The sequence below is a fragment of the Bos indicus x Bos taurus genome, chromosome 21, assembly GCF_003369695.1.
Source record: "Bos indicus x Bos taurus breed Angus x Brahman F1 hybrid chromosome 21, Bos_hybrid_MaternalHap_v2.0, whole genome shotgun sequence".
In the NCBI taxonomy this organism is placed as follows: Eukaryota; Metazoa; Chordata; class Mammalia; order Artiodactyla; family Bovidae; genus Bos; species Bos indicus x Bos taurus.
Genome location: NC_040096.1, coordinates 67,393,406 through 67,409,496, shown reverse-complemented (window position 1 = coordinate 67,409,496; position 16,091 = coordinate 67,393,406). Strand labels below are relative to the sequence as shown.

The window sequence follows — 16,091 nt, the reverse complement described above, 5'->3', positions numbered from 1 at the left end:
AAAAGGACAACCTAACATATAGGGAACCAAACTGAAAGCAGTTCTACTTCTATCACAGAATCATTCCCAAAAGAAGGGTGTTCTGCTCAAATAATGAGCCACCAACTATGTCAAACAGACTCACATTACTCAAGGGAAATTTTCTACCTAAACAAGAACTTGTTTAAAAAAGAAATTACATGGACCCCGAGCAGGGCCCAGGGGGCAAGCCCACGCCCTGCTCTGTCGGTGAGATGGCAGATGTGGGCCTCAGCTGGCCCACGGTCCTCCCTGGTACCAGGACAGGTGGATGAATAAACCCACTCAGGTTTACCGCCAATCCCAGACTCCCCGACGATCAAGGTCACTGTAAGATGCCAGTTCTGATTGAAAGCAAACCTAATTTCTGATTGAAATCACCTAATCACCTCCTGAAACAACCAAGACAACAGGATGGTATCTTAAGTCTTAAGACAATTATCCGCTGACTGTGTCCTGAGGAAAAGGAAGTTTCGGATCTAGGAAGACCGTCACTGGAGGCGAATTTTCCCCAACAAGCCCAGAGGCAGACGGCAGTGAGACTGAGCACTGTTCAACCTGGCCACCGATGGGTGTGCCATTCTAAGGCCACACACAAGGTCGGGCAGCGGAACCGCCAGAGTGAACCTGCTTCAGGTGCCCGCCCATCTGCGTGGCAGGGAGGGTGAAAACCTCAAGATCATCAAAGGAAATAAAACGTCTATCTGCAAGACCAAAGTTTTCAAAAGCAACCAGGGAGGACACGAATATTAATTTATCTCTCATACTGTTCACCACTGTAAGCCAACTTAACTCCTTTCTGAAATCAGGTGGGGTGGACATAAATGAGGTAAATTCAAAATTGGTCGCCAGGTTAAGAACAGACGTGAGTGATGTCAGTGAAGACGGCTGAGTACATAACTCCAAAGGTTCATCCTTCAAAAAAAGCAAGAAAAAAGATGGCAAGATCTGTCAGAAACAACCTGTGTGGAACTCTAAAACCTAAACGGAAAGCTTACAGCAATCAGAGGGATGCTTAATCAACAGAAACCTGCTGCATCTCGGAGAGGACAGTGAGCTCTGCAGCACTTTCCCCAGCCCCGGCCCTCTCCCTAAGAGGCAGTGGCCTGGAAGACAGAAGCCTGCAATCCCAGCACGGGGTACTGGCTGGATGCCGGGGGCAGGTGGAGCGGAACACACTCACATGCAAAGAGTTTCAGGAGTAGTTACGACCTATCTGGTGGCTCCCCAGAAGACCCGCTCAAACGGCTTGACCTCATCAGACTCAGGACTCTCCCAGCGCTGAGGCAGCCATGGTGGGGCTGGGGGACTGTCCTAAAAACACTCAGAGGCAAATGGATTAGTCGCTGCTGGCTGGGCCAACGAGTAATGGTAGAAGAAAACGAGAGACAAACCAAAAGGTTGACAGGAAATGCTGGGAAACGAGGGCTCTGAAGAGCTCCAATGTGTTACCAGGATCCCAGAAGGCCATGCACATGCTCAGGGCTGTGTGCACGCTCAGGAGAGATCCAAGAAGACCCTGAACTCTCACCTCTGGCTGATCTTCAGGTTCTGTACAAGCAGGAAGTAATGCTAAGGCAAACTTGCCAACTGCCTGGCTGGGTGCTGAAAACATACCCTGATGCCCACGTATACCCTGTGGGAAGAGATTCAGAGATAATTTTGGTTCCAGGCACTTATAGAAAATCTCTATCTGATTCTTAGCTGACTACTACACTGGTGGAACAGAGACTTCGGTGACTACTCATGATAAAGCATGTGGACTTTACAAAATCAGCTCAAAAAAGTCATTATGCAAATAGTAACTAAAACAAGCAGCAAGAAATACTGGGGAGAATCTCATTTCTATCTTTGCCATATTATAATATTCAAAATGTCCATTTTCAACAAAAAATTGTCAGTCAGGCAAGAAATAAGGAAGCATGGCCCACATACAGGGAAAAAAAAAAAAAAAGGCAAGTAATAGAAACTGTCTAGGAGGAAACACAGACATGAGACTTACAGCTGTGCATGAGCTCAAAGAGACAAAGGGAACCGTGTCCAGAAAAGCAAAAGGAACCATCTGAACAGTGTCTCATGAAACACAAAATATCAATAAAAATCAATAAAGTTTTAAAGGAACCAAATGGAGATCCTGGAGTTAAAAAGCACAATGATGGAAAAGAAAAATTCAATAAAGGGGCTCAACAGGAGAACTGAATAGATAGAAGAAAGAATTAGAGAACTTGAAGACAGGCCAATTGAGATTTGAAGATAAGACAATCGAGTTTATCCAGTCTAAGTAACAGAAGGAAAAAGTAATAAAGAAAAATAATAAAGAAAAATGCAAAGAGCTTAGAGACCTATGGGGCACTATCAATCATTCCAACATATACATTATCCTGGGAGTCCTAGAAAGGAGAGGAGGGAGAGAAAAGGTGAAAAGAATACTTTAAAAGATAATGGACAAGAATTTCCTATTTTTGATGAAAAGTATTAATTTGCACATTCAGGAAACTCAACAAACTCTATGCAAGTTAAACTCATCTATACTAATACACATTATTGTTGAACTGCTGGAGGAAAGAAGGAAAATTCTGAAAGCAGCAAGAGAAGTGACTCCTTACATAAAAGGATTTCCTCAAGAAGATTAACCGTTGACCTCTCATCAGAAACAATGGAGGACAGAAGACAACAGGATAATATTTTTGAATGGCTGAAAGAAAAAAATATCAACTAAGAATCCTCTGTCCCCACCCCCCCAAAATACCATGTTTCAAAAATGAAGACTCGACAAAATACTAGAAAACTAAGCCCTAAAGCACATTAAATGTATTCTACACCACGATCAAGTGGAATTTGTCCCAGGAAGGTTAAGAGTGGTTCAGTATAAGAAAATCAATCAATGTAATATACCCAGTAACAGAACAAGGGTAAAATACACATGATCATCTCAACTGGTGTAGAAAAACAAGTGGACAAAATTAAATACCCTTTCATTAAAAAAATCCTTAGAAACTAGGAATAAGAGGGAACTTCCTTGATATGGGGCTTCCCTGGTAGCTCAGATGATAAAAGAATCCATCTGCAATGCAGGAGACCGGGTTTCAATCCCTGAGTCAGGAAGATACCCTGGAGAAGGGAATGGCTGGAGAATTCCATGGACAGAGGAGCCTGGCAGGCTACAGTGCTGCTGCTGCTGCTAAGTCGCTTCAGTCATGTCCGACTCTGTGCGACCCCATAGACGGCAGCCCATCAGGCTCCCCTGTCCCTGGGATTCTCAGGCAAGAAGACTGGAGTGGGTTGCCATTTCCTTCTCCAATGCATGAAAGTGAAAAGTGAAAGTGAAGTCGCTCAGTCGTGTCCGACCCTCAGCAACCCCGTGGACTGCAGCCTTCCAGGCTCTTCCATCCATGGGATTCTCCAGGCAAGAGTACTGGAGTGGGGTGTCATCGCCTTCTTGAGGCTACAGTTCACGGGGCCACAAAGAGTCGGATACGACTGAGCAATCAATACTTGCATCTTCACTTTTCCTTTACGTGATAAAGGATAAAAGGGATTTGTGAAAAACCCACATTTAATGGTGAAAGATCAGGAAGAAGGGAAGGATGCAAGCTTTCACCACTGTTACCCAGTATTATATGGAAATTCTATCCAGAGCAATTAGGCAAGAAAAAGAAATGAAAGGCATCCAAATTAGAAAAAAAGAAAGAAAACCAGCCCTATTCACAGACGGTATGATCCTATGGATAGAAAACCCCAAAGACTTCACAAGAAAGTAACCAGAACTAATAAAAGAATTCACCAAAGTTGCAGGACACAAAGGCCAACAAAGAAACATCATTTCTGTTTCTACACAACAGCAACAAACTGATTTAGAAACCAACTCCATTTATAATAGCATCCAGAAGAATCAATTACCTAGGAATAAATTTAACCAATATGTGAACAATTTGTTCACAATTGCTGAAAGAAAGAACACACTATTAAACGGTAAGGTATGGGTCTGCTCCAAAACAAATCTATGTACATGGACTGGAAGACAATATTATGATCGCAATACTACTTCTGATGGTTAATTTTATGTGTGAACTTGTTGGGGTCACAAGGTGCCTAGATAGCTGATCAAATATTATTCTAGGTGTTCCTGTGAGGGTGTTGGATGAGATTAACATTTAAATAGGTAGACTGAATAAAGCAGACTGCCCTCCCTAATGTGGGTGAGCCTCATTCAATCAAATACCTAAATGGAACAAAAAAGTCTGCCCTTTCCCCAAATAAGGAGGAGTCTTTGTGCCTGTCTTCAAATTGACACACTGGCTTTTTTCCTGCATTCAAACTGAAAAGGAAATATCAGCTCTTCCTGGATCTGAAGCCTGCGTTTTGGATAGAAAACACACCCTTCCTGTCCCTTTTGATGAAAGGGAATGTTTCATGCAAAGATGGGCACCATAAAGGCAGAAAAAGTATGGACCTAACAGAAGCAGAAGGTATTAAGAAGAGGTGGCAAGAATACACAGAAGAACTATACAAAAAAGATCTTCATGACCCAGATAACCATGATGGTGAGATCACTCATCTAGAGCCAGACATCCTGGAATGCAGTCAAGTGGGCCTTAGGAAGCATCACTATGAATAAAGCTAGTGGGGGTGATGGAATCAAATCCTAAAAGATGATGCTGTGAAAGTGCTGCACTCAATATGCCAGCAAATTTGGAAAACTCAGCAGTGGCAACAGGACTGGAAAATATCAGTTTTCATTCCAATCTCAAAGAAAGGCAGTGCCAAACAATGTTCAAACCACCGCACAATTGTACTCATCTCACACACTAGCAGAGTAATGCTCAAAATTCTCCAAGCCAGGCTTCAACAGAACATGAACCGTGAACTTCTTGATGTTCCAGTTGAACTTAGAAAAGGCAGAGGAACCAGAGATCAAATTGCCGACATCTGCTGGACCACAGAAAAAGCAAGAGATTTCCAGAAAAACATCTACTTCTGCTTTATTGATTATACCAAAGCCTTTGACTGTGTGGATCACAATAAACTGTGGAAAATTCTTCAAGAGATAGGAATACCAGACCACCTGACCTGCCTCCTGAGAAATCTGCATGCAGGACAATAAGTAACAGTTAGAACTGGACATGGAACAATGGACTGGTTCCAAATCGGGAAAGGAGTACATCAAGGCTATATATCGTCATCCTGCTTATTTAACTTACATGCAGAGAACATCATGCGAAATGCCAGGCTAGATGAAGCACAAGCTGGAATCAAGATTGCCGGGAGAAATATCAATAACCTCAGATATGCAGATGATACCACCCTTATGGCAGAAAGCAAAGAGGAACTGAAGAGCCTCTTGATGAAAGTGAAACAGGAGAGTGAAAAAGTTGGCTTAAAACTCAACATTCAGAAAACTAAGATCACGGCATCTGTTCCCATCACTTCATGGCAAATAGATGGGGAAACAATGGAAACAGTGACAGACTTTATTTTTGTGGGCTACAAAATCAATGTAGATGGTGACTGCAGCCATGAAATTAAAAGATGCTTTCTCCTTAGAAGAAAACTTATGACCAACCTAGACAGCATATTAAAAAGCAGAGACATTACTTTGCCGATAAAGGTCCATCTAGTCAAAGCCCAAACTACTGGTTTTTCCAGTAGTCATTTTGGATGTGAGAGCTGGACCATAAAGCTAAACGCTGAAGAATTGATGCTTTTGAACTGTAGTGTTGGGAAAGACTCTTGTGAGTCCCTTTGACTGCAAAGAGATCAGAGTCAATCCTAAAGGAAATCAGTCCTGAATGCTCACTGGAAGGACTTATGCTGAAGCTGAAGCTCCAATACTTTGGCCATCAGATGGGAAGAACTGACTCATTGGAAAAGACCCTGATGCTGGGAAAGACTGAAAACAGGAGAAGAAGGGGATGACAGAGGAAGAGATGGTTGAATGGCATCACCGACTTGATGGACAAGAGTTTGAGCAAGCTCTGGGAGTTGGTGATAGACAGGGAAGCCTGGTGTGCTGCAGTCCATGGGGTTGCAAAGAGTCAGACATGACTGAGTGTGTGAACTGAACTACGCCATTAGCCCTCTTGATTTTCAGGCCTTTTGACTCAGACTGGAACTAAGCCACTGGCTCTTCTAGTTGCCAACTTACACTGTAGATCTTGGGACTGGCCTGCCTCCATAGTTGTGTGAGCCCCAATTCCTTAGAATAACTATCTCTTTACATACAAATTGCTTCTCTTTCTCTAGAGACCCATAACAAACATATTGCCTGAAGCAATCTACAGAGTCAATGCAATCTCTATCCGAATTCCAGTGGCCTTTTACAGAAGTGAGAAATCTGATTCTAAAATTCTGTAAAGCAATTATCCTTCAATTAAAAAATAAATTTGAAAAATTCACATGGAATGGCAAGAGTCAAAACAGTATCGAAAAAGCAAAACAAAGTTGAAAGACTTTTCAAGCTTACTACTTCAAAACTTCCTACAAAATGACAGTAATCAAAATAGTGAAATACTAGCATAAGGACCGGCACATAGAAAACAGAACTGGGAGCCCAGAGACAAATCCATACGTCCACAGGCAAACGATTTTTGACAAGGATGTCAGTACTATTTAGTTGGAAAAAAGCAGTCTCTGAAACAACTGGGTATCCAGGGAGACGAATGAACTTAGACCCCTGCCTCACTCCAGACACATAAACTAACTTAAAATGGATGAGCAACTAAAATATAAGAACTCACGCTGTAAAGGGCTTCCCAGGTGGCGCCAGTGGTAAAGACCCACCTGCCAATGCAGGAGATGTAAGAGATGCAGGTTTGATCCCTGGGTCAGGAAGGTCTACTGGAGGAGGTCATGGAACCCACTCTGGTATTCTTGCCTGGAGAATTCCATGGACAGAGTAGCCTCCTAGGCTATAGTCCTTATGGTCGCAGAGTCGGACATGACTGAAGTGACTTAGCACGCATGCAACACCATAAAGTTTAGAAGAAAACATAGGGACAGGTTTTCATGATGCGGAATCTGGCAAAGGATTCTTAGATATGACCCTAAAAGCACAGGCAATGACGAAAAAGAAGATAAATTGGTCTCACAAAATTTGAAAACTTTTGTATATAAAAGGACACTACCAAGAATGTGAAAAGACAAAAAAATGGGAGAGCTGTTTATTTTCTTGGGCTTCAAAATCACTAAGGACGGGGACTACAGCCATGAAATTAAAAGATGCTTGCCCCTTGGAAGGAAAGCTATGACAAACCTAGACAGCATTATTAAAAAGCAGAGACATCACTTTGCCAACAAAGGTCTGTATAGTCAAAGCTATGTTTTTTCCAGTAGTCATGTACAGAGGTGAGACTTGGAAGGCTGAGCGCCAAAGTACAGATGCTTTTCGAACTGTAGTGTTGGAGAAGACTTAAGAGAGTCCCTTGGACAGTAAGGATATCAAACAAGTCTATCTTAAAGGAAAGCAACCCTGAATATTCATCAGAAGGACTGATGCTGAAGTTGAAGCTCCAATACTTTGGCCACCTGATGCAAAGAGCCAACTCACTGAAAAAGACGCTAATGCTGGGAACGATTTCAGGATGGAAGAGAAGGGGACAACAGAGGATGAGATGGTTGGGTGGCATCACTCACTCAATGGACATGAGTATGAGCAAACTCGGAGATACTGAAGGATGGGGAAACCCGGTGGACTGCAGTCCACGGGGCCGCAAACAGTCAGACAACGCAGTGACTGAACAAAGAACAACAACAAGATCTGCAAACCGTGTATCCGGTCAGAGTCTAACACCCAGAACATACGAAGAGCTCTTACAGCTCAACAACCAGGAGACGAACAACTCAACTAAAAAACGGGCAAAGGATGTGCATAAACATTTCTCCAAGAAAAACACAGAGACAGCCAATAAGCACATGAAGAGATCTTCAACACCATTAGTCACTAGGGAATTACCAATCAAAACCACAGTGAGTTATCACTTCACACCCACCAGGATGGCTATGATTTTTTTTTAACAAGGTAAAACAACAAGTATTGTTGATGATGCAGAGAAACTGAAATCTTCATATACTGCTGGTGGAAACAAAATGGATTAGTTTTTTGTGGAAAACATTTTCAGTTTCTCAAAAAGTTAAACACAGAATTACCAATCAGTTCAGTTCAGTTCAGTCGCTCAGTTGTGTCCGACTCTTTGCGACCCCATGAATCGCAGCACGCCAGGCCTCCCTGTCCATCACCAACTCCCGGAGTTCACTCAGACTCACATCCATCAAGTCAGTGATGCCATCCAGCCATCTCATCCTCTCTCGTCCCCTTCTCCTCCTGCCCCCAATCCCTCCCAGCATCAGAGTCTTTTCCAATGAGTCAACTCTTCGCATGAGGTGGCCAAAGTACTGGAGTTTCAGCTTTAGCATCATTCCTTCCAAAAAAATCCCAGGGCTGATCTCCTTCAGAATGGACTGGTTGGATCTCCTTGCAGTCCAAGGGACTGTCAAGAATCTTCTGCAACACCACAGTTCAAAAGCATCAATTCTTCGGCGCTCAGCATTCTTCACAGTCCAACTCTCACATCCATACATGACCACTGGAAAAACCATAGCCTTGACTAGACGGACCTTTGTTGGCAAAGTAATGTCTCTGCTTTTTAATATGCTGTCTAGGTTGGTCATAACCTTCCTTCCAAGGAGTAAGTGTCTTTTAATTTCGTGGCTGCAGTCACCATCTGCACCCAGCAATTGTGCTCTTAGGTGTATACCCCAAACAACTGAAAACAGGTATTCAAATCAACATATGTGCAGACATGTTTATAGTAGTATTATTCACAGTAGAAACAACCCAAATGAGCATCAACAGAAGAACGAATAGACAAAATGCTGCTACTGCTGCTGCTAAGTCACTTCAGTCGTGTACGACTCTGTGTGACCCCATAGACGGCAGCCCACCAGGCTCCCCCATCCCTGGGATTCTCCAGGCAAGAACACTGGAGTGGGTTGCCATTTCCTTCTCCAATGCATGAAAGTGAAAAGTGAAAGTGAAGTCGCTCAGTCGTGTCTAACTCTTAGCGACCCCATGGACTGCAGCCTACCAGGCTCCTCCGTCCATGGGATTTTCCAGGCAAGAGTACTGGAGTGGGGTGCCACTACCTTTTCCGAAACAAAATGGGGGGAGTGTAAATATTACTCAGGCATAAAAAGAAATGAAGTGATGGTGATACAGGCTGCAACATAGGTGAACCTGGAAAATAGCATGCTATGTGCAAGACGTCAAAAGCCAAAAGTCGCACATGCACGACTCCATTCGTATGAAACGTGCATAACAGGCAAGTCCAGAGCCAGGCTGCCCAGGAGACGAGGAGAAGGCAACGAGGGCTACCTGCTTAATGGGTCCAGGGTTTCCTTTTGAGGAAATGAGAATGTCTGGGACCAGAGGGAGGTTGTGGTTACAACCTGTGAACGTACTATATGCCACTGAATTGCTCACTTTAAAACAGTTAATCTTATGTTCTGTCAGTTTTATGCCAATTAAAAAAACCTACTTTTTAAAAAAATAAACCATCACGAGATACTACTTCACAGCTACTAGGGTGGCTGTAATTAAAAAAAATGGAAAACTTCAAGTGTTGGTGAGGAATATGAAGAAGCTGGAACCCCCATACATTGCTGAACATAAAATGGTTCATCATCACTGTAGAAAACAATTTGGCAGTTCCTCAAAAAAGTTAACAGAGAGTGACCCTATGACCCAGTAATCCCACTCTTGTGTATACACCCAAAAGAAGTGAATAATGTACGTCACACAAAGACTTGACATGCAGGTTCAGAGCAGCAATCTTCAAAATAGACAAGACTATTCAGTCCAAAGGTCTGTCAAGAGATGACTGGATACACAAAAGGTATATGTGTCTATATAATGTACTATCATTAGCCATAAAAAAATAAAGCGCTGACACATGGTGCACCATGGGAAAACCCTGAAAACGTTTCGCTAGAGTAACAGGAGCCAGAAACAGAAGGCCGCGCACCGCCTGCCTCCACCTGTGTGTCACGTCCAGAACAAGCAGATCCACGAGACGGACGGCAGAGCATGGCTGACAGGGGCTGAGGCGAGCGGAGAATAAGAGAGACTGAATGGAGCTTCTTCTCGGGATGAAAATGTTCTAGAAATAGACAGCGATGATGGCCATACAACACTGTGAATATACTAAATAAAACCCACTCACTGTACATTTTGAATGGTTTAAATGACATTTTTCGTAATAAAAAACTGTTAAAAAAAAGTTTTAACAAGAAGTATGGAATCTAAAGAGCTTAGACACTCTGATGTCTTTCTTCATCACTGAGCTTGATAACCACTCCACACTGACCCTGGCAAAAAAATAACAGAACCCCTTCTTGATCTTCGGCTGGAACAATATCTGCTCTAAGTGCAGCAATAAGAGCTAACACTATGCTCAAAGACCCCCAAACTAAAAACCACTGTTAAAAAAAAGCTCCTTGGTTCTAATTATAATTCTCTAAAACAAACATACAAAATTAACCTGCTCATTTTATCTAGAATACCTGTGATGGTCATTTCTCACCTACATCTGTATCTGTTCATTCACGCCCACCTGGGCATGGCCAGGAAGCCTACCTGTGCCCCATGCAGAGGCTGACCACCAGAAGCATCGGTGAGTAAGCAAAGTCCCATCTCTGGAAGCTTCTAAAATGGGGGACTTGTGGAAACCTTTGACTAGATTTCTTGATTTAAAATAAATACCTTTATTTCACTTACTTATATGTGGGTATAAAATAATTAAATTTTCCGTTAATCCTAAAGTTTAGATGTGACAATTACAGGTTAACAAAAATTATACTTAAAATAATGATTGTGCTGATGAAGAAAAATGATGCAAACGCAGTCAGAGGCCTTAAAGAGATGGTGGAGGCAGCTTTCAGGGACCTGCAGACTGGTGCTGAACAGCCTGATCTGGGGAAGAGACTCAGGGGCTGCAGCACCCACAGACGGGAAGCACGTGGCGCAAGTGAGCACACGGGGTCATGGGACATGGAGCCCCAGGCCCGGTGGTCGCTTCACCTTCCCGGCCTCACCCCAGCGTTAGGTCTGGAAAGAGGACATCTGCTTCCACACGCAGAGAAACGTCCTGCCCAACAGGAACGGCAGACACGCCAGGCGGAGACAGCGCAAAGGGAGAGACCGTGAAGGGCAAGCGTGGGCTCAAGGATGGCCCCCACGTCGGTGCGCCCGGAGGACCCGGACAGGAGGCGGGGCTGGAGCCCCAGGAAGCAGCGGCCTAGGTGCGGGCGCAGGCCCACACCGTGGGGAGGTGGGCAGGAACGAATGTGGGGCCTGGCGTTCACAGGGCGAGAATTCCAATGCTGCAGCTTCCGACGGAGCAGAATTACTGCTCTGTTACTATATTATTTACTGCTTGCTGTGTGTTTAGGTATGAATTTATTGTATTTTGAGGCCATATTTTTATCCAAATGAAAAAAGTCTCTATTTGAGAAATCGGTTTCATAAAGTTTTAGCTTCTAACCAGCTCCTCACTCAGTTGAGGCATCACTCACTCAGTTCAGTTGCTCGGTTGTTTCTGACTCTTTGCGACCCCATCGACTGCAGCATGCCAGGCTTCCCTGTCTATCACCAACTCCTGGAGCTTACTCAAACTCATGTCCATTGAGTTGATGATGCCATCCAACCATCTCATCCTCTGTTGTCCCCTTCTCGTCCCGCCTTCAGTCTTTCCCAGCATCAGGGTCTTTTCCAATGAGTCAGCTCTTTGCATCAGGTGATCAAAGTATTGGGGTTTCAGCTTCAGCACCAGTCCTTCCATATGAATATTCAGGACTGATTTCCTTTAGGATGGACTGGTTGGATCTCCTTGAAGTCTCCAAAACCACAGTTCAAAAGCATCAATTCTTCAGCGCTCAGCTTCCCTTATGATCCAACTCGCACATTTTTACATGACTACTGGAAAAACCATAGCTTTGACTGGACGGACCTTTGCTGGCAAAGCTGAGGTGTACCTGGACTCAGAAACACAGTGAAGAGCGACTTTGCTCTGCATTTCCATTACGCTGATGATTTATTTTATGTCCCTTGCTTTGGTGGTTTAAGTTGAGCTACACTTGGAGATTAGAAACTGGAAACAAACGCACATCTGCTGACAGAAGGTGCTCCAAGGGTTGGAAAGCCCGGGGAAAACCAAAAAAGGGAAGCATCAGATAAACAAAGAAAATGGCTCCTGCCAGCAAGAAAGTGCTAAACAACAGAGACGCAGGAAAACCCGCTCCACGTCAAGCCCACGAGGGAGATTAAAACATCATCCATGCGAGGCCGAGGAAGGGAGAAAGCCACAGGCAGACAGGTGTGCCCTGTTGATAAAAAAGCGCTCTGGCAATCCACAGTTATGCAGACATTTCAGCACACTGACTGCTCAGGACACCTGATGCCCGACGCTCTGCAGGGAGCCGCCTGTGGCTAACTCACTGGGAAAGCACAGAGGGGCCTGGACTCTTACCCAGACAAACAGGCCGCTCCTCATCGCACATGAAAAAGCCCCGCGTAGGAGAGAGGGAGGGGGAGAGAGAGACTGACGCAGGCAGATGGCTGGAAAGGAACCTGATCAAACCATAATACGAAACTTGGTCTCAAATTCTTTAGGAAAACAATAGCTGCCTGAGACCCAGCACTGCCAATATCGCTCGGTGCAAATGACTTAGGATGTTAAACAAGGGTTCATTCAACTCTGGTCGCTTCTGGACCAGAGCCAGAGCCCAGCCATCTGGACAGGAAGGAGCTGAGGGCTCTGTCCGCCTGACAGCGACTCAGAGCGGGCAGCACCTTTCCTGGAGAGGCTGCCCCGAGCCATGCCCGGCCTGGAGGCTCTGGGGCTGCAGGCTGTGAGACGGCGCGCTTTCCTGAAGCAACGACTTTACTAGGAAATCGGAGTGAAAGCATGGAACATGGCACCATTCAGGAGTGGATTACAATATTTAAATCACTTGGAGAATACGACATGAGATGCCCAAAGTCAGCGGCTCTTAGCTCTGAGCTCCTGACCCCTCTCTTTCACCAGCTCCCCTTTTGCCACCGGTGGTGTTGAGGTGGGAGCTGTTCAGGTGCTGATCCAGGCCCCTTCTCTGTCCTGCTGGGTAATCAGACCCGCACAGAGGAGCCCCCGCTCCGAGCCCCACGCTCGCGGAGCTCCCGGACAACCCACTCCCCCTCAGCTGCACAGGAGGCCCGTGGTCAGTGCAGCCCAGACAGAATCTGCTGTCTTTGGCGCTTCCCATGGCTGTTCGGCACGCCTCGACCTACTCAGAGACCCGCTCTCATCTCGGGGAGTGATGCTGTCACCCGGCTAGCTGCCCACGGCAGACCTGCCCTTGCCTCCCTGATTCTGACATACGATCACTCAACAATACCTGCCGATTCCATGGCACGTCACAACCCTGGTTATAGGGTGCTCACTCCGTGGCCAGGGAGATGCTCTGAGGTACAGTTTCCTCATCTGCAGTCTCTTTCAGCTAAAATAACTCATCCTGAGCTTCTAGTCCAAGTCTTCTAGTTTACCCATAAGGAAAACCAGGCCAAGATTAGCAATGTACTTGCCTGGTCCCAAAATCACTGGGAAATCTGCAGCTGGACAAATTGATGACTTTTATATGCAGGAGAAACACATATTGAATAATGCCAACATATTTTTAAGTTAGTCTTCTTCTATAATATAACAACCAACACAGTGAACACTAAACAGCTGTTAAAATGGATGAGGAGAATCCCTGTATATGACTATGCCACAAGCTCATGATATGTTGTTAAATTTTAAAAAATATGGAGAAAAGCTTGTACTGTACACTACTATTTTTAAGGAAAGAGGGCTGTGGGCACAGACACACACAAGTACTTATATTATACTAAGTAAGTGTTAGTTGCTCAGTCGTGCCCGACTCTTTGCAACCCCATAGACTGCAGCCCACCAGGCTCCTCTGTCCATGAGATTTTCCAGGCAAGAATACTGGAGTGGATTACCATTTCCTTCTCCAGGGGATATTTCCAACCCAGGGATCAAACCTGGGTCTCCTGCACTGCTGGCAGATTCTTTACTGACTGAGCTACAAGGGAAGCCCATATTACAGTAGATAAACCAAAAGTTTTTTAAATGTTACCTGTGGAAGAGAGAAGAAACAGACTATAAGGATCAGGAAAGAGAGCTAGATTTCTGAAAATACTCTGGCTGTCCACCAAAAAGGTCCAGGACAGTAACCAGCCCTGCGGCAACGATGATTCCGAGTGTACAGGTTGTGGTCGCAAGACACCATGTTCTACAAGAGGGAGGCAGAGCTGCTTAGACAAACAGCCAGTTCCAGGTCTGGGGTGAAAAAGCACACAACGAATCTACAACCTCTTACCATTTCAGAGAGCGAAGGACAAGGAGTCAACTTACAGAGGCTCCACCGCAAAAGTGGCACAATCCTCGCATCTACGAGAATAACAGCTACCGTGTTCTGAAACGCACCACATATGTTTACATTCACGAGTTTATACTGGCCCTTCTTCCCTGGTCACTTGTGAAGCGGCTATGAGACTGTCTCATTGTCTTGAGAACCCATAAGGAGAAAGAATCAGGCATTCGTCCTCCTGCTTCTATCTAACTGTCCCTTAGGGTAACCAAATAGGATTTCAGTGAATCAAGGCAAAGTAAAGGATGAGACTTTCACCATCATCATTTATGACCCCTAACGACCACGGGTCCGAGTGCCGAGCGCCACGCGGACCAGAGCAGATGCACGTACCACCACCTCCGAGCGCTGAGCTCAAAGGCTGAGCCGCTCGAACCTCTAGATCCACCTCCCACCTCCCAGGAAATAAAAGGACAGAAGAATGTGTTCCACGTAAACGGGGACACACCTGACTACAAAACAACCGACACAGAAAATGCCAGGAAGAAAAGGGACGGGGTGGAGCAATCAGCTGAGTGACACTTAGGAGGCAGAGCAGCTAAACGCAATTGTTTGGACCCTGTTTCAAACTAAAAAAACTGAGACGATTGGGGAAAACTGAATGGTGCTGTGATTATGAATAAAATTTTAAATACCAGTTTTCTTGATGCTTCTGAATGTTATCAAAAATAGCTGTGTATTAAATCTAACTTTGGATGCAAACATTTCAAACCTATTTTATATTCACGTTAATGTTCTAAGATATGAAAGAGTTCTTAATTTCAAGAATAAAATGCCACTCAATCACAAATTAAGAGATTAAAACACAGGGTGTTTTGTTTCCTTTCAAACTCCCAGAGAAAGACGGTGAAGGAGTAAGCAGTTCCTGTATCGAAGATGCAACCCCGGCTGGGCAGGCCTCCACGCTCAGCACCGGCACCTCTACTGCAGCGGCACCCTCCCGGGGCAGGCGCACGCCACCAGCCCCGGTTTCCAATCTCATCAACTGTCACTAAGCCATCAGGGGTAATGTCTATTACTCACAGAGTTTAACGCTGGTTTAAAAGAAAAGAAAAGAAGTCAGAGACATACACTCAAATACGCTGCCACGGATCCAGAAGACACTCAGATACACCTGTTATAGAAGGATACTGCTAAAGTCGAAAATGAGTAAGTTCAGGATGTTTCTGAATTTAATTACTTCACTGTCATGCAAAGGCACACCAGGAACAGCTGGAGAAGCAAAACCTACACAAATGGAGATTTCTAGTGACATACCTGTGTGTCGTTTGCTGCAAGAGGATATATCTGAGCTTGACCAGGCAGGAAGAGACTTCAGTAAAGAAGCAAAGCAGAGTCAACTTTATCCTTCTTCAGATAATGTAGTGGAGTCCCTCACCTAGGAAGTAAGACACGTGGTTAACTCACACGCGGAAAAATTTTTTAAAGCTTTTAAAAAACTGAATTTCAAAAATGGAAATTTCTAAAACGTGATAAAGTAAGAAGCTTAAGAGAAAACATTTTTAAACATTCTATATAAACATATGCTTTGGATTTTCTGCATTTTTTGAGGTGAACATAAATTACAAAGGCTGGATAACTTCAGGTAAGTTATTTTAAAATCACTT

The 16,091-nt window shown here is 44.5% G+C and overlaps 1 protein-coding gene across 3 annotated transcripts in view; it reads right to left on the bottom strand.

The window, feature by feature from the left end:
* TRAF3 (TNF receptor associated factor 3) overlaps positions 1–16,091 on the bottom strand; it is a 116,281-nt gene that overhangs the window by 38,194 nt on the left and 61,996 nt on the right. For all 3 annotated transcript variants that reach the window (XM_027520682.1, XM_027520680.1, XM_027520681.1), the window contains exon 2: positions 15,742–15,862. The gene's annotated coding sequence lies outside the window, so the exon portion shown is untranslated. The remainder of the gene's footprint in view (positions 1–15,741; positions 15,863–16,091) is intronic.